Source organism: Leopardus geoffroyi, chromosome B4 (genome assembly GCF_018350155.1).
Source record: "Leopardus geoffroyi isolate Oge1 chromosome B4, O.geoffroyi_Oge1_pat1.0, whole genome shotgun sequence".
Classification (NCBI taxonomy): Eukaryota; Metazoa; Chordata; class Mammalia; order Carnivora; family Felidae; genus Leopardus; species Leopardus geoffroyi.
The window spans coordinates 112442563-112470511 of NC_059341.1; the positions used below are offsets into that span (position 1 = coordinate 112442563).

The following is a 27949-nucleotide window of genomic DNA, read 5'->3' on the forward strand; positions in this document are numbered from 1 at the left end:
CTCTTCCTTCCCCGAGAACCTCGGTCGGCCGCTGCCCCCGCCCCCTCCCGCTCTCGCCTTTCCTCTTGCTGCTGCCTGCGATTGGCTGAGAAGCTCTGACGTCCGTGTTTCCATGACGTATCGAGGCGGGGGAGGGGCGGCGGGGGAGGAGGGGGTGGCTGGAGCGCAAGGGGCGGTGACTCCGTCAGTCACTCACAGCTGCCGTTTGGGCGCGGGGCCGGTAGGCTGCCGCGAGTGTGGAGGCAGGACGGCGAGGGCTGCCGCAGGCGGGCGCGGGCACTCTTCACCTGGGGCCCCGCCCGAACCACCCTCAGGCCTGCGCCCCTCTAGAAGCCGGGAGCTGGGCCGGCGGGTGGGCGAGGGCGAGCGCTCCTGGCGAGGACAGGTTAAGGCTGACCCCGCGCCAGCGGACATTTGAGCGGCTCCTCGCCGCGTCTCTGCTCCGCTTCGTACCGGACTCGCTGCCCGTCCCGGGCCGTGACGCACGCGCCGGACGCCAAAAGTGCCTCTCAGCTCGCTCGCTCCTTGAGGAGAGCCCACTCCCGCGACGGGGGCGGGGCGCCTCGTCTCGGTTCCAGTCGGTCGGGCCCCAGACACCGGGGATCCCCGCTGCAGCCACCAAAGGGTTAACCCAGGCATGTCTCGGGATCCGCGCTTAAAATCCCCATGTTTTCGTTTTGGGTTTGCTTTTCCTACCTATACCCAGCCATTGGCTCTTTCAGTTCACTTTGTAGCATCTCGACCCAACACCCTTCTTTCGTGTGGGTGAAAAAAAAAAATTGGAAAAAAACACACACACACACAAACAAACACCGGGTAACCTGCGGGATTTAGAGGCAAGAAGTAACCTGCTTTGATCCAAATTTCGAGAGATTTTGCAAGTTAATAAAGAAACCACTCGTAGAGACATCTACTTTAAAAATAAAACTGTTTTTCCTTCCTCCAACACATGCACACTTGTATGTAAAGATTTGTCTTACCTAAGACACCGTGTTCCATCTTCCTCCAATTGCCTCTATTTGAACTAACCGTCGCCGCTCGTCCAGAGACCTTAGCAGTGTTGTTTTCAATACCACTTAATCAGAACAAAAAGATAAGTTCTGCGGAGTCTCCTCCCTTCTCTTAACTCCAGGACTGGAAAAATGAATATTTGTAACGTCTTCTTAAAAGCCTACAAGCGATGCAAGACTTTATTATGTATGTTCGTTCTCTGGTAGCATTTCTTTTAAAATATTTTAAAGGCTTAGAAACAAAATACGTAAAAAGTTTAAAAAGCAAAAAACGCCCAGTTGACCCTGTTAATATTTTTTTTTTTATCAATTTATGTATCTTACCAGGTTAGACATTACCTTTTGAGCTGTGTGCCCTTGACGTGAAAAATAAGCACTTGGGCAAAACGATAGTTTTTCCTCTCTTCCTCTCTTTAATCACTGTTAAGGAATTGGTTGGTGTGGTACAATAGCCCTTCCTGACACTATTTCAAGACTGCTTTACAGAAGAACAGATTATCTTTTCAAAACGACTTAGAGAAATTTAAGAATCATTGGCTTTTGTCCAACTTTTCCTCCAAGTAAGTCGCAATAGAAAATTGAATTATGTATTCTACTTTAATCAAGAATTTAACGTTAAAGTAATACAGGAATCATTGCTACACTACACTAGCAAAAATGGATAATAGATTAAATTAGAATCTGTGCACTTTGTGTTTGTTACAATTCCAAATAATAAAATGTATACTCTTAAGTTATTGTGGTCATGAAAAATTACTCAGCATCTTCATTTTAAGACATGATTTCAATAGAGTTTTCATTTATGGAGATTATATACATATATATCCTAGAACATATTTGTATGCATTTTAATGAAATATGAGTCACACACACTGATATACTTTCACTGTCATAGTCAAGATGATTGTACTGTGTAGTTTGGTTTTTATATTTTGATTCTTCAAATAGCAAATACAGGCTGAAAGCAATATAGAAATAACTGTACACATTACATAAGGAAATTCATTTTTTTCTCTAACAGGTTTATTACTGAAACCACCTTAATGACAATTCTCAATGTAAAAATCAAGAAAATATTTCATTGCTTAATTAGCACTTCCTAAAAATGGAACTCCTTGAATTCAAAGATGCCACTGTGTAAGATAAAGCCATATTCTCCCATTTAAGACCTCATGTATCCCATGGATTTAACTGACCTAGAGATCTATCAGTGCATATTAAGAATAATAAAATAATGTGGGCTTTTTGTTGAAATACCTATTTTACAAAGTTCTTTTAATGCAGTTTGAATATATGACTATCTTTTTTTAGTTACAATGCAAAATTCATAAAGGTATTTAAATCCTATGGCAAGTTACTATTTGGGGTATTAACATTATTTGAAGATAGGCCATGTGTTCAAAATAACAATACTCTGCAAACTATTAAAGGACGTGACATTTGGTGAGGCAAATCAAAACTATTGATTATTTTCTAATAAGTTGATCAATTCAACATGAACTAATCATGTATAACTCATAGACAGTTTTCTAAAATCTTCAATGTAATTAAGTATAAAGGGAAAGAAACATTAAGATCTTTACCCCCAAGGATTCTGTCACATGCATCTAGCAATAGGACAAAATAAGACATATCAACAGCAGCATATATTTAAAACCATATCATTTCCCAAATTAGATATGCGAATATACAAGTTCTGATTTTTACAGAGTGCTAAAGAGAATTGACACATGGAGAGAAGCATGAGAGGAGAAATATTCAATGCTTCATAAAAAATAGTTGTATGTATTCTCAAATTCCATTAACCTGGATCACCAGAGAGAGATGTCAAGAGAAACATTACTTAACTGAAAATCACAGAGAACTGTTGTCTATTAGTAACACATTAATTACATTTGCTGAATTCAATGAAGTATGGTTTTGCGTAAGTCTAAAACAGGAATTTTCAAGTCACATAATGGAAAATTTTTATAGGTGAAAAATGCAAAACGGTTAGTTGTCATCTTTTGACAGGAATTATTTAACACCCTGTACTCTTCTAGGTATAAGGCATTTTTTTCTAACCCAAATATTATATAATCTAGGTCATGGAGTATGGTCCTAAATTTAAATTCCAGAAAATCAAAAGAGGAAAAGCTCATACTCAAATGTTATTGAGGAAGTTTTCCTAAAAGAGGATTTAGATTTGACTGGTGCCACAAAGATATATAGGATTTAAATGAATGCAAAAGAAGACGGGCAGGAGAAATGCTTGGAAAAGTACCAGGGTATTAACAAGTTCACCACATCCATTTTCCTATCTTTTCATTAGCCATGAAACATATGTTTACTACCTTTGATATTCTTTGCCTCCATACAAGGAACTCATTTATTTTTCCATAAACAGTGCTGAGTTATGGTGTATCATAGAGTTGTTGTGAGGGTTTGGTCAGATATTTATAGAAAGCTCTTAACAATATTTAGGTGTAGTCAATGCTCAATAAATGTTACTATTATTCATCAGCACCATTCTTTATCCCTTACTACCAAATAAATGTACTACAAATTAAAATGTGTATTTTTACTTGACTTACTTCATTTTAGCGAATAGGGGTTTATTATTCTCACTTGACAAGTCCAAAGATAGGTGATGGTATGATTGATTCAGCTGCTGAACACAGCCATCAAGTATCCAGGCTCATAGCTTTCTGCTCCACCATCTCTGGTGAATGCTTACTTCACTATCTCTTTATGCTAAGACAAGGAAAATCAGCTGAATTATTTTCCACATTTGGAGAATCTCACATTTTTCGGATTTTTTAGTGCTTACATTTCTATAATTTTTATTGTTGCACACCTTTTCTTTGAATCTCTTGTTTTTTATGCCATTAGAATGTGCAGCTGAGTCACCTGTGTGCACTTACCAATGCAGATTCCTGGGGCCATACTCACGGAGCTTTGATTGAATTTGTTCAGAGCGGAGCCAGTGAATACACATTTTGGACAGTTCCTTTAGGTGATTTTTGAAGCACCTTACTATCTCTTTCCCTCCATTGTTATAATGTTCTTTCGTGTGTCTTTCGTGTTCTTTCATTGGTTCTTCTTTCTCTTTCCCTGGCTAGTTCCAATACTAAATTCCTATACCTGAGCATTTTTCTGTGTGTTAACGTCTATAAAGTTCACCTACTTTCATGATTCAGCACCTTGAAGACAAGAATAATGTCACTCATTCATTTAACATTAACCAATTGTTGATCCTGACCAATGTCCTCTCCGCTGACTAAGGTAGGAAAACAAAGACGTCTATTTAGAAGGCATTAGCATCAAGGTGACAGTTCTGGCACTTAATAAGTGCTTAAAACAAAAATAGATTGACATGAATGAATGAACAAGTGAACTATCACCTCTCCAAAGAGGAATTCTAAATTTATACCCATTGCCTTGCTCTTTTTTTCTGATGACCCAAGGGAAATTCTTTCCATGTCAATTTTTCTTTCTTACCAATAGAAATATTGGAAAGAAGCCAATTTACCAGTCATCAAAAAACAAGTCACTGAAAGTCAATTTTTTGACTATGTATTTTTCATGGCAGAGAAGAAGGAGGGCAAGGGAAGTCAGAGAAAAATGCTGGGGAGTAGGCAGGATCTAAAGCAAATAAAGAGGATTCACCTTGAAAATAAAAAGAATCTCTCTTTCTCTGATGTAGAAGAAGACACACAAAAGAAGTGTGAAGGAAAGATAAAATTTGAAGCTTAGAGTAAGGATGACATAGGCATATACGTGGCATCTTAATATCCCTTATATAACAGGTGCTTATGATGACCAGCCAGAATTGAGTAAGGCTAAAGACTGGATGCAACAGATTAAAGAAACTAAAAAATAAAGAAAATGCTTTCCAAGGCCCAAGCAAATTTAGACCAATATAGGTTTTCATGATATTTGCTGGTGACTCAGAGTTGGAGTTTCCCATTGCAGTTACCGTTGTGAAGGAGTCTGGCACAGAGCTTCTCAGTAGGATAGTCATGGGCACTGAAAACCACACTGGATCAGCCTACCAGTGCTACCATAACAAATAACACAGACTGGGTGGCTTAAATAACAAAATTTTATTTTCTCACAGTTCTAAAGGCTAAAAGTCCAAGATCAACGTGCTCTAAGGATTGGTTTCTGGTGAGGCCTCTCTTCCTGACTTGGAGAGAGCCACCTTCTTGCTATGTTTTTTACATAGCCTTTCCTCTATGTGTATACGTGGAGAAAAAGATCTTTGGTGTTTTAATCCTTTCCTAATAGTGATTCTAGCCCTATGGGATTTGGGCCCTACCCATAATACCTTTAGCCTTTAGCCTTAATTACCTCCCTAAATGCTCTTTCCAATTCCAATCACATTACGGGATAGGTACTCAGTGAGTGAATTAGGAGACGATACAATTCACAACATAAACTCATCTGGTGAGCATTTTTCAGAATTCACATATCAGAGTCCTTCCTCAGATCTACTGGATCAGATTTCCTGTGTTATACAACTCCACTTCTCAAATATGTGTGTGTGCATTTGTGTGTATGTGCATTTGTGTGTGTGTGTGTGTGTGTGTGTGTGTGTGTGTATGGTGGGGAGTGGATATAGCCAACAAATGCTGGGGGAAATATAGCTAACAATGTTAATATGCAGTACAAAAAAAAGAGTAAAGAAAAATAAAGGAATACCAAAAAGTACAAAAAAAAAAAAAAAGAAGAAAGAAAAAATCTGTAGTGCTGGGAACAGAGAACTAAAAGGTAGAACAGCCAGTATGCAATAAGCAGATACCAGCCCATGGGTATTACTCAACCTGGAAATAAGTCATAAATGTTAGTGTGGAGTTTTAAGATAGGAGATGTGGCTACACTTGAGTGAGGCCGGAAACTGGAATTGAATCCCGTATGAAGCCAAAATCTTGCCTTCTAGCCAGTGGTATGCTAGTACCAGTTCCTACTATTGGCTTTGCTGGGCTTTTCCCAGAACTCCCACATGTACCTATAAGAAAATCAGTATTTGCATACCTGCCATGCCAAAGGCATCAATTGCCAAAGAGACTTACAGTGGAGTCTAGCCAAGAAAAAAGATTTTGCCCTTTCCTTCTCCTCCATCCTCCTTGACCTCAACACCAAAAGAACTGATGCTTGGAGAAGGGAGGAAAGAGGGGAGTAAAAATGCATAGAGTCAGGGGAGGGGAAAATATCTTTGACTCAGAAAGAGATTCAAGTCTATAATGGTCATGGGGACTAAGTTTTTATAGTTGAAAGGCCCCCAAAAGTTTTTAACATCTACTTCAGATCTTATTAAAGAATAGGTATGAGGGATTCATTAGATCATGGTTGAAATTAGTTCCAAGAAAAATACCTCATTGAGAGGAGTTGAGGCCATAATTTAGTAGGTGGGCAAATGTCATTAGAATGGAAATAATCAAGTGAGGGAGGTGAAAGACGTAAAGCAATTGTAAATCACAGTTACATGAAAAACAGCTTAGGTAGTCTTCAGTATATAGGGCTGAGGTGACAGGTGAGGAGTTCCCTTGGGGTAGAGACAGGGAGGGAGTCCCAAGTTGGAAATTTTGTGCCTAAAACTGCTAAATCATTATCACCATGAAAACCTGGCAATAAGCTACTTCTGGTCAGATGCGGCTTCCTATTTCTACTATTGAGACCTAGAAATACGTCAGTCTCTATGAAATCTCATGGTCACGATGGAGAAACTTCTGGAGACAACTTGTCACAGAACCAAACCATTCTTCCTACTCTGCTTGCCTGGTTATTGTGAGTTGTGCGGTTCCGGACTACCAGCCGTGTGCAGATTATTTGCTTTGCCTTTCTCTTTTGGAACTTAGGTTCTCCAGGGTCTCACTCTTTGCCCTGATCTCTAGTAACTGTGTCCTCTTAATCTGCTGCCTACCCAATTTCTGACCCAAAGGTTAGACTTACTTCTCACATCTATTTATACTCACTTCTGCTTGCTTGTTGCTAGTTTCTGACCTCACTGGCTCATCTTAAACTTGAATTATGCCTGTTTCTGAGAGAAAAGAAAAAAGTCCTGATGGCTGATTCCTTCCTTGTCAGGATTCTCAACTCCTCTGCATTTTTGGCTTTCCCGGTTCCAAATGCTAACCCCTTTATCACTCGGCTTCTATCACACACAATCCCAGCATTTAGAGTTCACTGTGTTTGTCTCCTATCATTTTGTTTCTTATCCACTTATTTTTCTTTTACATTTCTCAAATGCCTTGTTTCAGCGAAAGCTGTATGAATTCACTTGACCATTGAACAAAGAGTCTATCAGAGCACAGTTGTTTTTCCCAAGTAATAGTACCTTGTTTATAGGACTACAAGAACATGTCTACACTAAATAATTTGCCAAAAAAGGATGAAGATTTAATCATTTTGATTTAGTAATGTCAAATTCTCTTTGAGCTACCATTATATCGATCAAATAGCATGCATATATTACTTGTATTCATGATAATATTTTTGGGGGTAGTTCGAGTCTGACTAAAGATTGTTAACATTTTTACTTCCTCGCCTTTCTTAAACATGGTGTGTCTTTGTTTCCTATCGTCATGTTAATGCCTGTTTTCCATACATTTTGCTCTTTTGCTATCCCTTTTAGTGATACATATTGTCACTGTCCTTTATAATTCCTCTTCGTCTTTAATAATAAAATGCTAGATACTTAATACCTTCATATTCTTCCTGTTTCTGTGCCTTAGTCATCTTTTCCCAGATTTTTGGAACTTTATCCACTACTATTATAAACAAACATAATTAAGCTACCTCTCCCATTTAACTCTTTCTAATCTGCAAGAATTCAGACAGAAAACCAGATACAGTGTCATATTCTATATATATTTTTTTGCCTAATATCTTCCACATTGGACATTTACCGTTGGATTTTTCTTTTCTTTCTTTCTTTTTTTTTTTTTTTTTTAGAGAGAGAGAGGGCACAAGTGAGCAAGGGGCAAAGAGAGAGAATCCCACGAAGAGCAGAGAGACAGAAAGATGGAGAGAGAGAAAGAGCGTGCGTGAGAGAGAAGGGAGCTCACCTGAAGCAGGGCACGGATTCACCTGATGTGGGACATGAACTCACGAACTCGTGAGATAATGATCTGAGCGGAAGTTAGATGCTTGACGACTGAGCCACCCAGGTGCCCTACCATTGGATTTTTCTAATACTAGTTATAGATAATTATCTACCTGTATGTATGTGTGTGTGTTTCTTTCTAATTCAAACGATATGGACAAGTATGGTATAAAAAGTGAAAGATCTGTGTAATCACACCTGACATAACCAGTGTAAAAATGTGTATCATCTGCCCAGAGTAGTTCTTGCTGCGGGGGCATAAAAGGAAGTAGAGAATATAGTGTCTGGACTTAGGGAATATAGACATTTAGTAGCCTTGACAAGTCATGAAATAGCAAGAAAACTAATTCCAAAGGAAATATATAAACATGTGACGGTATAGTACACACTGCATAAATTCATGCCAAGGGAATTAAAATTCATTGGAAAGATTATTATAGGAAAGATGAATCTTAAACTTGGATTTGAGGAGGAGGTAATGTAATATTTAGAAAATGCCCAAGCTTGGATGTAACGCAGGCCTGGATTCAAATCCTGTTTCTGAATTTTACCAGCTTTGTGATCTTGGGCAAGTTCTTTAACTGCTCTCTGATTCTTTAGTTTTCCCCTAGGTAAAATGGGGACAATCTTTTAGTGTTGCTATGAGGATGAACTTAGATAATGCGGATTTTCATAGAATTCACTCAATGAATAGGTGTTTAACATTCTTCATTTTCTCATATGATCTGCTATGCTTTCTATTAAGTCTCCATATTCTCTAGTGTATACAAAAATAAGACAATTTATGGAAAATGTAGAAAATATAGTTAAAATTAATATAGCTTCAAAAGGAATTTGTAAATTTTATAATCCATATTCATCATTAAAAAGGAGCTTTTAGAAATGTAAAGAAGTTTGAAGTGGTAAAGAAGTTGTGATTTAAGTTTTACTTGTCTGACTTACATACCAGTTAAACAAATAACTCAGATGATTTTTTGGATTATACAGAATCCCTCTATGTCTAGAAGATTGCCACCATTTGTTAAGTTAAGGCCAAATCAATGGCTATACAGTTATGGCAAGAACACTGGTAGATGTTTCTGGGTAATGATTAAGCAAAGACATACGGTCTTTCCCTGAAAACAAAGACAAGCAATTCTTTAAGAAAGCTTAAAGTGACCACTGAACTCTGAACCAGAGCCCAAATAATGAATACCAAGCTACCTCCTCAACAAGAAATGTTATCCCAGCAATGCAGCTGCGAGCTAATTAAAAAGCCCAGGCCACTGTGCTGAACTTTAGTACTGCATTTACAGAATTAATTCAGAGGACATGTTATTAAAGTCTGGGGTTTATCAGAAGAAGGCAGCCTCTTTTTTTTTTTGAGCAGCATTTAAAAAATTAACATACCGGATAAGCCGCTTTATTGTAGATGGAGCCTATGAGATCCTTCATATAGACGCAAAAACTAAGCCACAGATTTCTAAGCAAAATAATGAGGCTATTGCACTCTGACATTAAATCCAAAAATAGCACTGTAGCTATCCTGAGAGCAATTTCAAAAATAAATTTATATTCCATACAATGATTTCTAAGATCCTAAACGACATATTGAAGATCACTAACACACTAGAAGATGATAGCTAGATATATATCTAAAATACGCAGCAATCCTGTACTGCATTAACTCAGAAATAAATCAGTAATAATTGGAATTTGTAAGGAAAGAACATTTTATTTAAATATTTTCCTCTAAAGTCTAATACTTACCAATTCATCTTAATAACTGGGCTTTAAAATTTCTATCTGGAAACCTAAATACTAAACAAAAGTACTACTTTATCAGTGAATTCTGAAAGCTGTCATTATTTAAGTGATTACATGTGGGCCGTAAGAGCAAAAGTAAGGTATGGAGACATTTAATGACTGGAAACTTCTTGGAGGCCACAAAACACATTACATCATTTCAGGCACCTTATTGTCGTGACTCAAGACATGGAGCAAGTCAGCGAATTCATTACAACCCCGTGCACTTGCACTCATGTCTAAAAAGGAGAGAGTGGCACTTACCTTACATTCCTTTCAGTGCTGTAGCAAATAACAGCTTTGGAGTAGCTGAACAGTTTGGGTATTTATGATGTAACAGGCAAAACGCATTCTAAAACAACCAACAGGAGCTTGGGTAGACACTTCATCCTGACGAACAAATAAACCTCCCTACGATATGTGCTCCTATTTATAAATTTAATAGGTGCATAATGAATTAAGTAAAGCCTTGGGGCAATGTCAGGGAAATTTTGTACATATCTTTTCCAAGTTATTTTTGGTGTTCATGTTGAATTATGAAAGTTTTAAATGTAGAGATAAGTATAGAAAAGAGTATCACGGATACCTAGGTGCCATATCTACTTTTAACCTGCGGAGGCGAAGAAAATCTGACGGCAACCTTGTTAACAGGGTCGACTCATCTGACTTTTTAAAAAAGCAGGCATATGTATATGATCTTATTGTTCCATACAGGTTTTACCAGAAGGTTACTTCCTAGCTGGAAGAACAAGTTCATCTCTCGTATAGGAGGGCCATCCTTTGGTCAAATAGTTGATTTCCTTTCTAGATCCTCTCAACACCTTCCTAAATAATTCTAAGTAGGAATGAAAGACCTCCGCAAGAACTAGTAATTTGCAAGAAAAGCTAATTAAATGAAAACAAAGAGAGAGTGTATTAGCCTGGGAGATTTTCCAGCAATCTTAACTTTTTGAGTTAAGACCCAGAATTTTACAAATACCTTCTGTAGCTCATCGAAGCCAGACGCTCCCTAGAGAAGACCATGGTCAGCTCTTCCCCTTGTCCCTCTACCACTGCTGGAGCCGGTCGGCCTAAATGTCTTGCCACGTTGAGGATGAAGCTTGGAAGAAGGCTCTGAGGCAAAGATTCAATGACTTGATAACATGGGATACCAGCATTTTTTTCTTGGAGGGTGTAGCTTTAGGAGTAAGACATGACTGAGGGAGGGAGTTGTTCAGAAGATGTCTAGTTTTACCCTGAAGAAATGAATTCGATAGATTTTCGATGGTATGTTAAGAATTTTTGCAAGTGGAAGGTCAGAAAGCAAGATGAGGTTAGATAGGAAATCTGTTCAAAAAAGAGTGTGTGGTCACCAAGGCAAACATGATCAGGATGTGGATTACTGGAGTGGTTGAGAATAAGAAATACATATAGACATAATAAGTATCTTCAAATATTAGGGCTGTTATCTGTAAATGGTAGGAGACCCACACCTACATGTATTTTTTTGTTTTTGTTTTAGTTGTTTTTGATTAATAGAAGCAGCTCTCATGTTCATTCAGCATATTTTTAAAAAGGAAACCTGTATTTTTTAAAAATGTATTTACTTTGAGAGAGAGAGAGAAAGAGAGGTACAGAGCGCAAGCAGGAGAGGGGCAGAGAGAGAGGGAAACACAGCATCCAAAGCAGGCTCCAGGCTCTGAGTTGTCAGCACAGAGCCTGATGCGGGGCTTAAACTTAACGAACTGTGAGATCATGACCTGAGCTGAAATTGGATGCTCAACTCAACTGACTGAGCCACCCAGGCGCCCCTCATTCAACATATTTGAATGAACTATATTTCAGGCACTATACCAGTAATGTGGGTACCAGGGGTATAAGTCTCATAGTCTATTGGGAAAAACAAAGAATAAAATGATTCTAATTCAGTGTGATATGTGTTAGGTATGAATGCATGCTGTGGGAGCTTCACAGAAAAAATGATGCCCAGGTTGAATTTTGGAAAATTAGCTTGGCCAGAGAAGGCAAGAGGAGAGGGCTTTTGGGGGAGAAAGAATGACACATACAAAGATAGGGAAGTGTGAGGAAATGTAAAACTACAGGTTATTCACAATGGCTGGAGTATAGAATATAACTGAAAGTTGGATAAGGAATGAGGGTAGGGAGAATGAGGTTGGCTGGAACCAAAGTCTTTAATATGATGCCAAGAAGTCTGGTTTCAAGCAGCGGGTGACTGGATCCAATTTATTTTAAAAAGTTACTCTAGGGGCGCCTGGGTGGCTCAGTCGGTTGAACGTCCAACTTCGGCTCAGGTCATGATCTCATGGTCTGTGGGTTCGAGCCCCACGTCGGGCTCTGTGCTGACAGCTCGGAGCCTGGAGCCTGCTTCGGATTCTGTCTCCTTCTCTCTCTGCCCCTCCCCACTTGTGCTCTGTCTCTCAAAAATAAATAAATGTAAAATTTTTTTTAAAAAAATAAAAAATAAATAAATACAAAGGTACTCTGACAGCATTATGGATTGATGGTTGCAGGGGTGGGGACAAGTCTCCAAGAAGGCTGGGCCATTTCAGGAACACAAGCAGAAGCGATGAGGACATAAACCAGGAGTGATGGGGATGAAGATGAGGGGAAATATTACGGAGTTGGACTCTGTAGGACTCTGAGATCAGTTGAATTGGATGGGGAGAAAAAGAACAAACAGGAAGGATTCAAACTCATTCCTAGCTAGGCTAGCAACGCTATGCTTACAAAATGGTGAGTTCTTTACCTCTGGAAATGAGAACTGTTCAAGCAAAATCTGCGTGATTATGTCAGAGGCTTTTGCACTGAATGGTTACTTGGGATTCCATGATCTCTAAGGACCCTTATAACTCTAAGAAAAGTCCCATTTACATTTGTATTACTAGAAAGATAAACTATCAGAGGATCATGTTACATGAATAATTTCTCTAAAAATGAAATCTATAGGTTTTCCCATATTCTTCAGTAAATTATACAGGCCCATGGGGATTTTTCAAGTCATGTAGATATAATTTCTCATCTACACATGAGTGGTAACCTAGGCAGGTTAAGTGTCTTAAGATGTTAAATTATATTTTTAAATGTACATATGCATGTCTTTGTCTCTTTTTTTCTATCTCACACTCATATACATATATATATATATATATATAATAAATTTGAAAGTTCTACATGTGTAAGTTTCTATAGTATAGGCATATGTTTCTAGTAATCACTCTATGTGAACCAAACTCCAAAGATTTAGATAAAACTATATTGTGGATTTGATATAAATCTCTGCAGATTAAGGCATTTACTCTGTCTAAAGCTAAAAGTTGTCACAGTCAATAGCCATTAATGGTGATTAGAAGCAATTGATCTGGAAAGGAGCCAGACTGCAAAAAGAAACAAAGCTTTCATAATAAATACACACACACAAAAAAAACCAGTTCAGTAAGCAGTAAAAATAATTGAGGCCAAAATGGCCAATTCAGTGAGTAAGATAAAAAGAAAATACCAAATTCTTGAGATATGAAAAAATAATCAAATCACATCTAATCAAATAAATCTACCTCAAAAAAAAAAAATGAAAGAAAGAAAGACAAAAATCAAAGTCTTACTCCCTTTGGACCAAATTCTTGGACAATATTAGGAAGAACTATTTTGGGTGCCTTTCTGAATCATCTTTTGCATTCAAAGCACTTATGCGCTGTCCAGGCTCCTTCTTCCTGGTGCCCCACCCTGGCTTCATTTACCAACAGACCTAAGGTCTTCCTTCCCATCTGGAAACCCAGCGTGGTAAGTGTGAACCTCACACACCTCAATAAATAGGAGACAGTTTTGGTCAGAGAACAGTTACCCCTTTGGGTGGGTCACAAATCATAGAGCACGAGAAGAGCTGCCTACATTTACATGCATAATAACACTTTCCTTTCTAAACTGCCTGGTACAATACTACACCTGAGTTGCCATTCATTATTTGCCCTTGTGCAAATATGTGCCACTCTCCTTGTCCCATAAAAAGAAGAAAAGCAACAACAACAACAACAACAAAAAACCCAGCAGGATGTGTAGCAATCCGCTGGTTCCCATTTTGCCACAATGATGACTCAGGGCCTGGATACGTGTGTGTGACTTTCAGACTTTCCCCCCTGTCACTTTTCCACTGTATCTCATTTAGTGTGTGTGCTAATCACAAAAAATGCTAAGCACAATGATTTGTAAAATTTTCCATGACTGTGAAGTGTCATAGAGTTTTACAGCATGTGAATACCATCTATGATAAAAAGTCCACTTTCTTTTGTTTTTTATTCTCCTGTTTGGCTGCCAAACTTACAGATAGTGACTTAATGGGCAAAGAGTAAACCATTATCCCTTTAATTGGTCTCCACTGGTTAATTTATAGGAGGCTTTTAGAAATGCACTTATTGTATAATTAACAGATATCTGTGCCTCCTTCGGAAGTCATTGGCCATAAAAGGCTTTGTTTCATAATTGCCCTCACCCAATCTATTGCTGTGTCAATGGCACAGTTTCACCTTCAGAGACTGTTTTCTCAGAGTCTAAGCAGCGTCCTTGATCTTCTGTGTTTCTCTTTAGGTTGTCTCTGAAATCCGTTCTCTTTAAGATCTCGGTGCTTCTGCTAGTCATTTGTAAAAAAGAGTTTCATAATTTTCAAGAAGATTGGAATAATCAGGCTTCTTTTCCCACCCATTTCTCTTCTACAATTATCATAGCCTACTGCTTTAGAGTAATCTTCCTACTCCAAGATTCAAAAGTCAATTTTTATAATTTAGGCCATTATAAAACATACGCTAATAAACAGCTCTGGTCTTCAAACGAGGTACTTGTCAATATAGCATTATTAGAGTTTGCGAATGTTTTCATCTTTTGTATTTGCTATGTATTTGTCCAGGCCTCTATGATGAACTATTCTGCACTTGACCTCCAGCTACTTTCCCTCCTGATTTTTCTAACAGTTACAAGCTTTTTACATAGGTTACCGCAAGCTGCCCTTTTTCTTCCCTACTCTAATGGTGCACTTACATTATGTGTGCTTGGGCTGTGTGCTTGCCCTCAAGCTTACTTCCCAAAGTTTTTCAGAGACTGCAGAATTTGAGCATGGTAAATGCGATTGATATTCTTTGTCATCAAGCAAGTAGCTAAGGTAAGCCTTAAAATAGCAGTGTAAATTATTATATATAATAATTGTTAAGTGGCTGAGTGCCAATCTTGTGCTTTTAGCTGCAGAGAAAAAAATTTTCTTACAAAACTGCGGCTGTCTACCATTGGTAATAAAATATAGTTGTGCTAACCATCATGGTGAGACTGCAAAAGTTGGAATTGTTGATGCCTTTAATATCACCATTTCTCCCCCTGTGAGACTTAGTAGAACCTGGAACTAGATACTAAATCTAGAGCATTTTTTCTTTCCAATATTATTTTATAGGCCATTCTAATTCTAATTTTAACTAAAAAGTAAGCCTTTTCAAAACTATTTCTATTACCAATGAAAAATTGTGTTGACATCTCCCTACTACTTTGTCAGTGGTAACCTTGCTTCTGCTGGAATTGATTCTACTGTCCACACTAGATAGGGCAGAAACTGCACTGGCTAAGGGAAATAGATAAATCTCAATTGCTGGAGTCTCTCTTTTTTTTCCTCTCAGTATAAATATTTAATCATGCCAAGAGAAATTCTGAAAAATTGCAACACACGATGGAATTGATTCTCCCTAGAAGTAGGGCACTCCTTATGTAGCTGAGAAAGGAACTAACACTTTTAAAGTCTTTCTAAGTGATGGCTCTATTCTAGGTACTTTAAAATATTCACTTTCATCTTCACTGTATTCTACAAGCTAGATCTCATCAGCCCTATTTTATAGATGAGTGATTAGGGTTAAATAACTTGTCCAGAGTTGCACAGTTATTGTTGAGAAGAGGTAGGGTTATGACATGGCTGATTCTAAAGTTCACATTCTTTTCACTTTCTTAAAATAGTACCCTCCTGCTCATTCTTAGGGAGAAATATCAGTCTTGCAATACATTATGATTCCTACTTCAAGAGCCCCATAGTTTCAGGGATAAGCATATGGACTCTGGGGTCGAACTACTTGGGTTCCTGTCACTCACCAATTGTGTATTCTTTTTTTTTTAATTAAAATTTTATTTTTTTATTTTAGACAGAGAGGGTGCACGAATAGGGGAGAGGGTCAGAGAGAGAGGGAGAGAGCATTTTATACAGGCTCTGTCCTTCACAAAGAGCCCAACATGGGGCTCAATCCCACCACCCAGGATTGTGACCTGAGCCAAAATCGAGAGTCAGATGCTCAACCAACTGAACCACCCAGCACCCCTAAGTGTATAATCTTGACCAATTACTTGATGTTTCAGTTTTTTTCATCTGTAAAAATGAGGTGATTACAATAATATCCACTCAGTAGTGTGGTGTGTGAGGACTAAATAAGAATGCATATAAATTCCTCAGCAGAGTGGTCAATACATAGCAAAGTTTAACAGATACTGTTTTCCAGGAGTTTGATCTTTCTATGAGAATCAGTCTTGTTATAAGTAGAGAAAAGAATTCTGGGTTGTAATCTCTTCTTGGCTACTTACGTGTGGTTCATTTAGCAATCAGTGTTTTGTTTTAGATCCCTACTCAATTTTACGTATCAATTTCTTTCCCTCATGCAATATAGAAGATGAAAACATGGCCATAAATTCCTTGCTATGCCTCTCTTTGAGAGATGGAGTCTAGTTCTCCTTCTCTTGAACAGAGGCGAGGCTTAGCAGTATAATTGATGAATAGAATATGATAGAATGGGACTTTCAAAGCTACGTAATAGGAAGTCTTGCATCTTCTGCCTGTATCTGTTTGAATGCTCACTTTGGAAACTCTCAACTACCAAGTAAGAAGCCTGACTGACTTGGCACCTCCACGTTGGAGAGGTCATGTGTAGAGACTCCAGTCATCATACCTCATATAAGCCCAATCTTCCAGTCATTGCTGCCAAGAGTCAGAAGAGTAAGTAAAGCGGTCTTTGATGCCCCCAGGCCAACCCATCCACCAGCTAACTATCGCCAAAGCTCCTCAGTTGCCAGAAGAATCTCCTAGCTGAGCCCTGCCCTAATTCCTGACCCACAAAATCATAATAAAATGATTGTTGTTTTAAGCCACTAAGTTTTGGGGTAATTTATTACATAGTAATGTATACCTGAAGCATGCATTTATTTATTTAAAAAGAAACTATCATACCAGCAACTGTTCTGGGCATGGTGGGGCGTGTCTGTGAACAACCTAGGTGAGGCTACTATTCTCACAAAGGTCACATTCTACCGAGGGCAACGCACAAAACATGAACAGATAAGTAAGTGCGTATACAATTTCAGATATATATAAATACTCTGGAGAAAACATAGAATAACAAGACAGAGACTGACAGGGATAGGTGTGTTTAGATATTTAGGTAGGTTAATTAGGAAGAGACTCTCTGAGGACAGTTCATTTGAGCAGGAATTTGAAGTTTTAAAATTATGCACTCACTCATTAATCCATCCACCCATTCAACGAACAGGCAATTATGAGCCAGGCATTGTGTCAGGCACTGTGCTTAGTGTTGAATGAGCTAACTGTAATGTCTCGTGAGGCACGCAGATATGTAGAGCTAATAACAACATCATACGAATACGCTGTCAAAGAGATATGCATCTGAAGCTTTGGAGGCACAAGCAAGAGGCTTCCATATAGAAGTCAGGAAGATAGAATACTTCTTTAAGTAGTATGTTTTTCAAAGGAGTCAACTGTGGAAACTGGATACTTATTCAAATGATGCTTATTCAAATGTGTTCTTGCTCAAAACACAGCAGGAGCTTCCCTTTTGCTATTGTGCAAGTAGGAGCACAGGGCCTGGCCCACAGACACTGCAGGAAATATTTGTTGAATTAAAATTGTTTTAAAGTGCAGTTATTAGTCAAAGAAGAATCTTCCTTGCACCTTGCTGCTCCTCTCTTTTGAGCCAAAATGATTTTATATAATATGATCATTCATTCCCCTTATTCATCAGACTTGGCCCTAAATTTTTGTTGCTCCCTCCCCATCCAATTTATCCTGAAACAATGAAGACTTGCCAATACTGAGGATATTCAAAAGAATATCTTGTTCACTTTTTAAAGGATGGCCCAAAAAAGGAAAGTTGAAAATATTTTTAGCAATAGTAGAAGCAAAGCCAGCACGAGTGCAGGGCCTCCCGAGGTGACTCATTTGAAAGAAGCATCATTCATTTGGATGTTTAAGCAATACTGTTTTTTGTTTTTTTTTTTTTTTTCCGAAGAAGCAATTGTATTACGTTATAGTCATGCCACATTTTTGCAGATGTTCATTAAGTGGAGCCTGATGTCATCTGTGCCCATGTTTTCAACTATCTTCTATGTTTAATAGATTCTGCCAAATATATCTTCTCCTTAAAACTTCTGGTTTCTTATCACCTATTCCCCAAAGTTTTCCCAATCCTAAAACTGTGTCTACTAAGCTTAGCTAACTTTGTAGTCTGCGGAAACACTTACTTCTAGTTTAACCTCTACATAACAAATGGTATTATTACCAACCTAGTCACCTAAGGTACAAATGTAGAAGTCATCTTGAACACCTTCTGTGTCCTCAACATGCACAACCAATCTCTCAACAAATCTTGTTGATTCTACTTTAAAGTATATAGTGAATTTCCAATCACTCTCTTTACTACAATTGCCTTGATTCAGGATTTTATTAGGGCTTTGTTTTGTTTTGTTTTGTTTTGCCAGAGATTATTGCCCCTTCTGTTTGAAATGCTCTTGCCCATCTTGACTACCTGGTGAACACATTTTTTAAACTCGGGCTAAACTCCCTTTTTTTTTGTATTCTTTGGCATCTTGTTCATGTTTCTGTAGTATCCTTAGCCACATCGTACTATTAGTTATGTTAGGCCTGTCTTCAACTTTCTTTTTTCACAGCTTACACAGTATTTTCATTTATCCATTTGAATGCATATATTTAACATTGGACATGCAGTTTGCTACACCCTACTGTACAAAAACAGACATGATTTTTTTTTTACTTTTATTTGCATTTATTTTATGCAGAATTTCCTCCTGGGCCCTAAGTTTTTGTTTCTTCAGTTTCTTCTGGGATATCTTTTTCTTTTGTGCAATCTCCTCTTCTGGTTTAGGAACAATCTTCTCTTTTTCAATAAGGATCATCTTAATGTGGCAGGGAGGGCTCATGTGGGGGTTAACCATGAGCCCTGTAAGTTCTTTTTTTTTTTACTTAAAACATTTTTTAATGTTTATTTTTTTTTAAGAGAGAGAGAGAGAGAGAGAGAATGAGAAAGCAAGCAGGGGAGGGGCAGAGAGAGAGGGAGACACAGAATCTGAAGCAGGCTCCAGCACGGAGTGTGACATGGGGCTCGAACCCATCAACCGTGAGATCATGACCTGAGCCAAAGTTGGATGCTTAACAAACTGAGTCACCCAGGCACCCCAAGCCCTGTAAGTTCTATGATGCATACTGGGGGCTTTGTTCACCTGGATGTGCTCTATGACCAGAAAATCATGCTTAAACCCTTAAGTTCAGCTCTACTCTCTGCATGTTTAAGCATGTGCAGCAAAAATTCAGTACTCTCTATGGGCCACCGACCCTGTGTCCAGGCCCACTGTTGGGCCTGGGAACACCTGCCAACTTCCCCCATTGTAGTGACAGAATGGCACATGTGGCTTCTGCAAAGTGACATCTTTCAGATACTTGGTGGCTTTTCCCATATGCATACCCTTGATGGCCTGGGCAGTTTCACGTGTGTTCTTGAAGTGAACGTGAAGATTTGACCTCTTGATTTGCATGACTTTGTAGGGTTTTCTGGGTCAAGGGAATAGTGAACCATTTTCAGAGATCACCTCAGGCCGCTTACGGAAAGAGTAAAACAGACATGATCTTAGACCTTGTGGGGCATACAATATAGTGAGGGAGATGGATAATAAAAGAAATAATTATAGTAATGTACAATGAGGATAATGATAGGTGGATGACAGGCAGCCATGAAAATATATAATATAATTATACAGGGTTAGAAAAAGGTTTTCCTGAGGCAATAACATTTAATATTAAACTTGAAAGATGAATTAGAGTCGGCCACACTTAGGGATGGGAAGGTGGGACTAGAGGGGAGACTATTCCATTCAGAGGAGATAGCATGTGCAAAGACCCAGAGGTCACAGAGAAAGGCCATTGAAGGAATTGAAAAAATACTGTAAGGCTGTCAGGGAACATTTATTAAATGAGTACAGTCTGGGGACATGAGTCCATCTGTTATGCTGGGTGTTCTGAAGGACACAAAACACTCTTTAGTTTGTACAGCGTACTTTTAAAATAGTTTGTGGGCTTCCCTGCATTCTTAAACAGACACCACCTAATTTCACTTTTCGTTGACAATTCGAGATAATCAATAATAATGTCAGCAATATCAGTCGTTGCTGGTTGCCTCTATTCACACCCACTCCAACCTCCCTTCTCCCTTATTAACAGAAACTGGTTTGATTGGGGTGGCAATGTGTGCCGGGGGATAGACTGTGATTGCTTTAGGGTTGCACGACGCAATATGGGAAGGAGCTATTTACTGAACACTAGGCTACCACCGAGCCTGGTCCAAACTGATGTGCTGTAAGTGTAAAATATACACTGAGTTTCGTTTACTGTGGTAACCTTGTTCTGTGACATATCTGTGTTAATCATCTCACAAAACCACTGTGTCCTTAGGATACAATACGGTAAACACTGATCTAGTTGAATTTCCTCATTTTACAAATTAAATGTTAAATCTTAGAGAAGTTTCCTGATTTTTTGCAAAGCCTAAAACCTACTTAGCTACATAATTGCGGGGTATAGGCCGCTGTCCTCAAAGATAAAGGAGAAACTCTAGAGATAAGTGTCTTCCAGAGATAATCGGTAAGCAGTTGGAAGATACACCAAATTCTAAGTAAGAAGAGGCATCGATCTTTCAGAAGGTTTGAAGCAGTTGAAAGAAGGAGATGCTGGATGAATTTCCTGGGCTCCATGGTGTTCAGGTTCTGAACCTTTGTGCACTGCTTGAGATTGGGCTGTGGCCAGTTGAAAGAGCCTATGAGAGCAGAAACATTTTTCTATCACCACGTAATCTACTCCTTTACCCTCTAAAATCCTACAGCTTTTCATCTAGGAGTCACAAGAGAAGCTTTTAAAAATAGAGGCACTGGACAAGGAACAAGGGTCTGGGACATGAAGGAGACTGTAGCACTTTGTTCAAAAGCCATCGGAAGTCAGTTTTAACTTTTCAGATCTAATCATATGGAGAGACTTAACCCACAGTTTGATGAAAGATTCAACCAGTGTGAAATTTTGGAATACAGAATATCTGTGAGTTAGGACACGTAGACCTTCCAGGACACATTTTGCGACTGCAACTTTAATTCAAAATAGAGACAATTCATCGAATTGATCTAACTGTGCCTCCTCTTTCCTTGGAATAATGGCCGCTGGAGAGTAGGAGGGATACATACGGGGTTTCCAGGGTTTAACTTATAAGTCCACTTATGTAAGCTCTCAGACCTCTCAATCTTCCCACCTATCTTGGCTCATGCCTTCTCGACAGTGGCTGTTTGGGATTTGCTCCCATGGCAGATCTCATTCCCAGCTGGCCCTGGTCCTTCTACCTCTGCCCTCACCCCGCTGCTAGGCCTCTGTTCTCACAGAGATGTGGAGGGGTCCCTCCTCACTACTGGTCATAGCTCTGTGCTGAACCTCAGTATAGCCTGACGCTTAGTTTATGAGAATTTCTGCCAAAGAATCTGGACAATTTCCTAGAGGCAGGGAGGAAGTAAATTTGAGTGACATAATCCTATGTCTTTCTAAACAGTTTTCTTCCTCACTACTATTAACAGGTATCCAAGGATGGATTCTAAACCTTTTGACCTTTTATTTGAGGTTAGCAATGACTGTGTAACAATATGAAGGTGTTTAATAGGACTGAACTGTACATTTAAAAATGGTTACAAAAATAAATTGTGTGTTATGTGGATTTACCACAGTAAAAATTGAAAAGACCCAATAAAAATAAATAAATGCATATATAACTTTAAGAAATGTATGAGTAAACAAAAAAAAATCTTGTCTCTATGGAGCTTATAATCCAGCAGGGAGAGATGGATCACATACAATTAAATTATCCATATGCTAGAAGGTGATAAGTACCATAGGCACAAACAACAGAAGAGGGCCATGAGGCAACATGAGGTAGGTTGCTATTTTAAGTAGGATCATCAGAGTAGACTTTACTAAGGAGGTGACTTGAACAGAGACACAGAGATGATGGAACTAGCCACATGAATATCTGGGAATAAAGCATTCCAAGGCAGTGGGAACAGCCAGTACAGAAGTCCCAAGGTGGGAGCATGCCTGGTTGAAGGGACCAGGAGGAAGCCAGTGTATCTAGGACAGTGTGAGTGACTGAGTAGGGGTGGTGGGAGAGTGTTAGGAGTCAAGGTCACAGAAGTGAGGGAGACCATTTGAAAGACTTTGGTTTTTACTCCGAGGAAAATTGAAACCAAGACAAGATTTTAAGGAGAGGAATGACATGATGTAACATATTTAAAAGGATAATGCTACAGAGGGAGAACAGATGCAAGGGGGCGAGGGGACCTGTTAGGAGGCCATTGCATTAGTGTCTTGGGGAGAGATGATGATGGCTTTGGCCAGAGCAGTAGTGGTGGAAGTGGTGGGACATGGCTAGATTTTTAGATCTATTTTTTTTTTAATTTTTAAAAGTTAATTAATTAATGAGGGCACATGAGTGGGGAAGGGGCAGAGAGAGAGGAGAGAGACAGAATCGTAAGCAGGCTCCGTGTTGTCAGCTCAGAGCCTGACACAGGGCTCCATCCCACGAACCAAGAGATCATGACCTGAGCGGAAACCAAGAGTCCCGTGCTTAACCAACTGAGCCACCCAGGTGCCCCTTTTAGGTGTGTTTTAAAGTGAGAGCCACGGGTCATGAACCCAGGGTCATGGCATCGAGCCCCATGTCAGGCTCTGTGCTGAGTGAGGAGCCTGCTTAAGATTCTCTCTTTCACTCCCTCTGCCCCTGTCCCCCCATCACATACTCCGTCTCTAAAAATAAAATAATAAAATAAAAATAAAATAAAAATAAAAATAAATAAATAAATAAATAAACATAAAGTGAGAGTCAACAGAATTTCCTGCAGAAGCAGAGGTGGAGTGGAAAAAAGAGGAGTCAAGGATGACCCCAGCGTGTTTGACCCGAGCACCTGGACAGATGGAACACCATTATGGGAGAGGCTTTGAGTGAACAGATCTTTTTTTAGTCCCGGTGGGGAGACCAGGAGTTCCGTTTTGGATACACTGAGTTAACTCTGTTATCACTACAATTTGTTTTTTTTAAGTTGCACAAATGAGAGCCATGGAAAGCATGAGTCAGTGATATAGCATCTGTCCCATAGTATTGGCTCAGAGTAGGTGTGTCTTTTTTGGATGTGGAAGGAAATAGCGGATAAATGATTGTAAGAGCTCCATGACTGACTCATACTTCTCATGACCTTCATTGGTGCAACTTAAAAGAATTAACCTAATGATAACAGAGTTAATGTGTGTTGAGTTCTTACCATGCATTAGACACGTGACATGTTAACTCATGCTTATGTGTATAAATCGGAGGAAATGTTACAGTTCAGTTAGAGTCTACAGAAAGTAAAGGTGTAGTTATTTTTCTGCATTCCAAATTCATGGAACCCTGTCTTCTATCCTTGGATGCAAGGGTAAGAACCCTGAAGTGCTTTGTAGTTTACAAATAACCCTTTGTGAACATTGTTCATCCTCACAACTATCTTATAGGGTAGATCAGTGAGTTTATCCTTCTCATGCTCAGAATGGCTTGCCAAAGGTGAAAACACAGTTTGAGATTCTAGGTTCTCTGATTTCAAGGCCAACAATTTCCCTGCTGTCCAAATTTTTACTTAGAACATTTTTAAACCTACAAAAATTTTAGGATAGTGCAATGGACACTTATATACCCTTTACCTCCTTTATCCAATTGTCATTTTGCCCCATGTGATTTATGCCTTAAACACACACACACACACACACACACACACACACACACGAGTTTTTGGTGACCTGTTTTGAAACATAAATTGCAGACATCCTGTCACCTCCGAATGTATTTAACCTCCATTTCTGAACAATGAGAACATTCTCCCACATAACAAATCTTTCACACCTAAGAAATAATCATATAACATCTTATTTATATTTCCATATCTGCCCCCCAATATTTTTATAGCTCTATTTTTTTTTCTATCTAGGAACCAATTTAGGGATCATGCATAACACTTGAATATTGTGTCCTTCATCTCTCGTCACAGAACAGTCTCCCCAGTTTTTGTTTTTTGTGCTGCTATCTTTTTTGAAAGTCAGGTCACTTGTCATGAACAGTGTCCCAAATTCCCTATTTGTTTAATTGTTTCCTCACAACTAGATATAGGCTAAAATATTTTTGGCAGGAACAGTACAGAGGTGAATGTCAGGGTGCTTCACTGGTAGTGAGGCTTAGTTTGATTACTCGATTAAGATGGTGACTACCAGATTTCTCCATTGTAAGGATAAACTTCCTCTTTTTTAACTAGTAGGTTATCTGGGGATATTTCTTTGAGACCAAGGCTTTAGCCTCTATTACTGATACTTGCCTACATTAGTCACTACACTCTGATGGGTACAGAACTCCCCTTTTCTCCCTATGGTACCTGTAGACCAGGAATTGTCTACTCCGGAAGCTTTACTTCCAGTACTAGACCCAGGAGTGTCTAGTATATTCCCCTGTAAACATGGGCCATGAAACGATGGAAGGAGCAGGAAGTGAGCCATAGGATCACATAGCAGATCAGATAGCAGATAGGGTGTTCACTGTGTTCCAGAAATGCCTCACAGGGCATATTACTGTGAAGCAGAAGGGTTACTTTGGTGACAGAAAAGTTTCAGTTCTGTAATTCTTGAGTGGTTATAGTTTGTGTTTTACATAATGTGGCCAACTTTTTATTCAAAATAGTTTCTTTTTCTTTCTTCTTCTCCTCCTCCTCCTCCTCCTCCTCCTTCTTCAGAAGGAAAAAGAATTAAGACAACATGTATTTGGATAAAACTCTATTTTTAATCTTTACTATTGTACTCTATCCTCTTTCTTTTTCTTCCTCTTTGTTTTCTATTCTCTTCTCTCTAGAAGTCTTCCTTATTTTTAAAAATCTGCTTAAAATTTCTCTCTGAATTTTCTATTTTCTCACTGGGCCTCTTCCAATTGATCCTTCTAGTTGATCTATCTCTCCTACTCTTCTAGGTAGAGAGAGGGCTTCAGAAATTAGAAGGCAATTTTAAATTATGACATAAGATTCTGTAGGTTCAACTCTTCATATAATAAAATACCTGATTTTAGAAGATCCTCATTTAAAAAAATCTTATACTATATTCTTAAACAACCACTGATGGACTCAGTTGTCTCAACAATATTCTGGTTATTTTTTTTTAATTTTTTTTATGTTTATTTATTTTTGAGAGTGAGAGAGACAGAGCATGAGTGGGAGAGAGGCAGAAAGAGAGGGAGACACAGAATCCGAAGCAGCCTCCAGGCTCTGAGCTGTCAGCACAGAGCCCGATGTGGGGCTTGAACCCACAGACTACGAGATCATGACCTAAGCCAAAGTCGGCCATTTAACCGACTGAGCCACCCAGGTGCCCCAATACTCTGGTTATTTTAAAATACATTATTTTGTTAATCACATGTTTTCTTCTTATATAAAACTGAAAAATAGGAAGATTATTTTTCATGTTTTCTTGATAGCTTCTAACCAGATTTTTACACAGTGGTTTCATGTTATCAGTTGTTGATAATCAATTGACAAGTGTTGTTCTGTACAGGAGTCATGCTTATGAGGTATGGAAATAAGTGAAACATTTGAGAAAATGTCTATTCAACTTTCAAAACATCAAGTTCCTATGGCAAGAAACACAAATAGATTTTTCTCTAATGCACTTAACTGTCCCACAAACAGCCCTTTGTTTGTTTGAAGAGTATGGTCATGATCCACTTTGTAATTTAAATAAAGATTTCGATTTTTTTTTTTTTTGCCTCAGTGTGCTTTATTATTATTATTTTTAAATCTACAGTTTCCAGAAATTCTCTTCTGAATAATTTACAATACAAAATAATACTATTGCTATAGTGTATGGTGTAGTTTTAAGTTGATAACCACAATTTTATTGATTGATACGATTTTATATTCAACTCTGTGAAACAAAGTTAAAGGTGAGGCTTGTGCATAGGAATGGGAGAAAGCCTTCTGTACTGGCAGTACCTACTTGCCCATCTCCTTCAGTAGTCTGGAAGGAACGAGCTGAGGGGGATGTCTGCTCTGCCTTACAAGGACATCCTTGGCCCTGCACCTGCCATGTGGTTTTTCCAGACAAGGAATGCTATTCCCTGCCAAACATTAGTCCATTCCCTACATGAACCTTCCGTGGCTAGAAATTTGGGCAAATAGAATAATTTATATTTCAGAAGAATAGATTATCTGAAGATCAGCTTTGAAGACTGTTGAAGATTAACCAAGACTTTTCCAAATTTTGTTGACCCTGGAAATTACTGAATAAATGAAAACAACACAAAACATGTGTTTCAAAAAAAAATGGCGGCTCTCGTATTCTGCAGATACACTGGGGAGTTGAAATTTAATGACTCTATATTGGAGGTTAAGTCCTAAACCAGATAACTTTTGAAGGTTCCTTCAATTCTTATAATAATAAAATTCCAGTATGATGTGTCAACAAGATCTCATATTCAACCTGAAGTGTTATTAAAATACTATAGATTTTATAAATGTATAAAAAATGAGAGTGTTGGGTGGCTCAGTCAGTTAAGTGTCTGACTCTTGACTTCAGCTCAAGTCATGATCTCACGGCTGTGAGATCTAGCCCAACGATGGGGTCTGCGCTGGGCATGCGGCCTGCTTAGGATTCTCTCTCTCTCTCTCTCTCTCTCTCTTCCTCCCTCCCTCCCTCCCTCCCTCTCCCTCTCCCCATTCCCCTGCTTGCACTCTCTCTCTCAAAAAAAAAAAGAATGTTTAAAGTAAGAAAATAAATGTGTTGCTTACTAATGTAAGTGCAATTTTGAGGAGAATTAAAATGATGAATTTTAGTTATATGACATTTTACTGTATGGTTTTACATTGAAAGACAATATTTTATTATAACCTAAATATTGGGCTTATGACTTATATTTTGGTTATAATTTTTAAAAGAATTCTTTTGTAGTCTTTTGTAACAAAAACAAACAAAAGGTCAAAATGTGCCATTGCAGGTTTTCTGATCTAGATCTTACCTTTGAAACCTATGGTACATTCAAAGGAAACCTTAATAAATACCATTTCCTCTCTCCTGGGCTCACTGTGATGGTGACACTACAGGTGGCAAAAATGTCATACCTATTCATAAAGACACTGGTGTTCAAATCTTGTCATCATAGATTGGCTGCTCAATGTTGTTGTTGTTCAACGTGGGTAGCTGATGGCTGCATTGTCCTGCTGGTGCCCAAAGCCACCAACAGTGATAATGAGGTTGATCAGTACTCTCAATGACCCATGGAGAGTTTAGTTAATGAAATGCCTTTTTTTAGTTTGTATCCTTCACCATATTCAGGACTCTATGGGGCTGACCTGGATGAAAAGTGTTAGTGAGCACTTTTATCTGATTAGTCTTGGATTTTCTCTGCCCTTGAGATGAATTCTTTTCCCGAAGGCTTCTCACTTCTCAAGTAAATAATCCTCTAGAATTCCTGTCCCACAAGTTCTGTAGGTATGTCCAGATACACCTAAATCCTAGGATGAAGCTACCTTCTACTCAAGCCTGGAACTCTATTAAAATATATTGTCACATGAAATATGATAGTTCCAATTTGAGAACAAGAATTTTCACACCCAGAACCAGATATAGATATAGATATAGACATAGATATAGATATGTAGATATAGACAT

General features: G+C 38.6%; 1 protein-coding gene and 1 pseudogene across 4 annotated transcripts in view; both read right to left on the reverse strand.

The window, feature by feature from the left end:
• The window catches only part of ATP2B1 (ATPase plasma membrane Ca2+ transporting 1), a 132098-nt gene extending 131010 nt beyond the window's left edge, over positions 1 to 1088 (reverse strand). Inside the window, exon 1 of one of the 4 annotated variants that reach the window (XM_045465178.1) lies at positions 981 to 1088. The gene's annotated coding sequence lies outside the window, so the exon portion shown is untranslated. The remainder of the gene's footprint in view (positions 1 to 980) is intronic. The other 3 variants (XM_045465175.1, XM_045465176.1, XM_045465177.1) reach the window with 3 other exon arrangements.
• On the reverse strand, positions 981 to 19849 carry LOC123591882 (annotated as a pseudogene).
• Positions 19850 to 27949: the final 8100 nt, after the last annotated feature.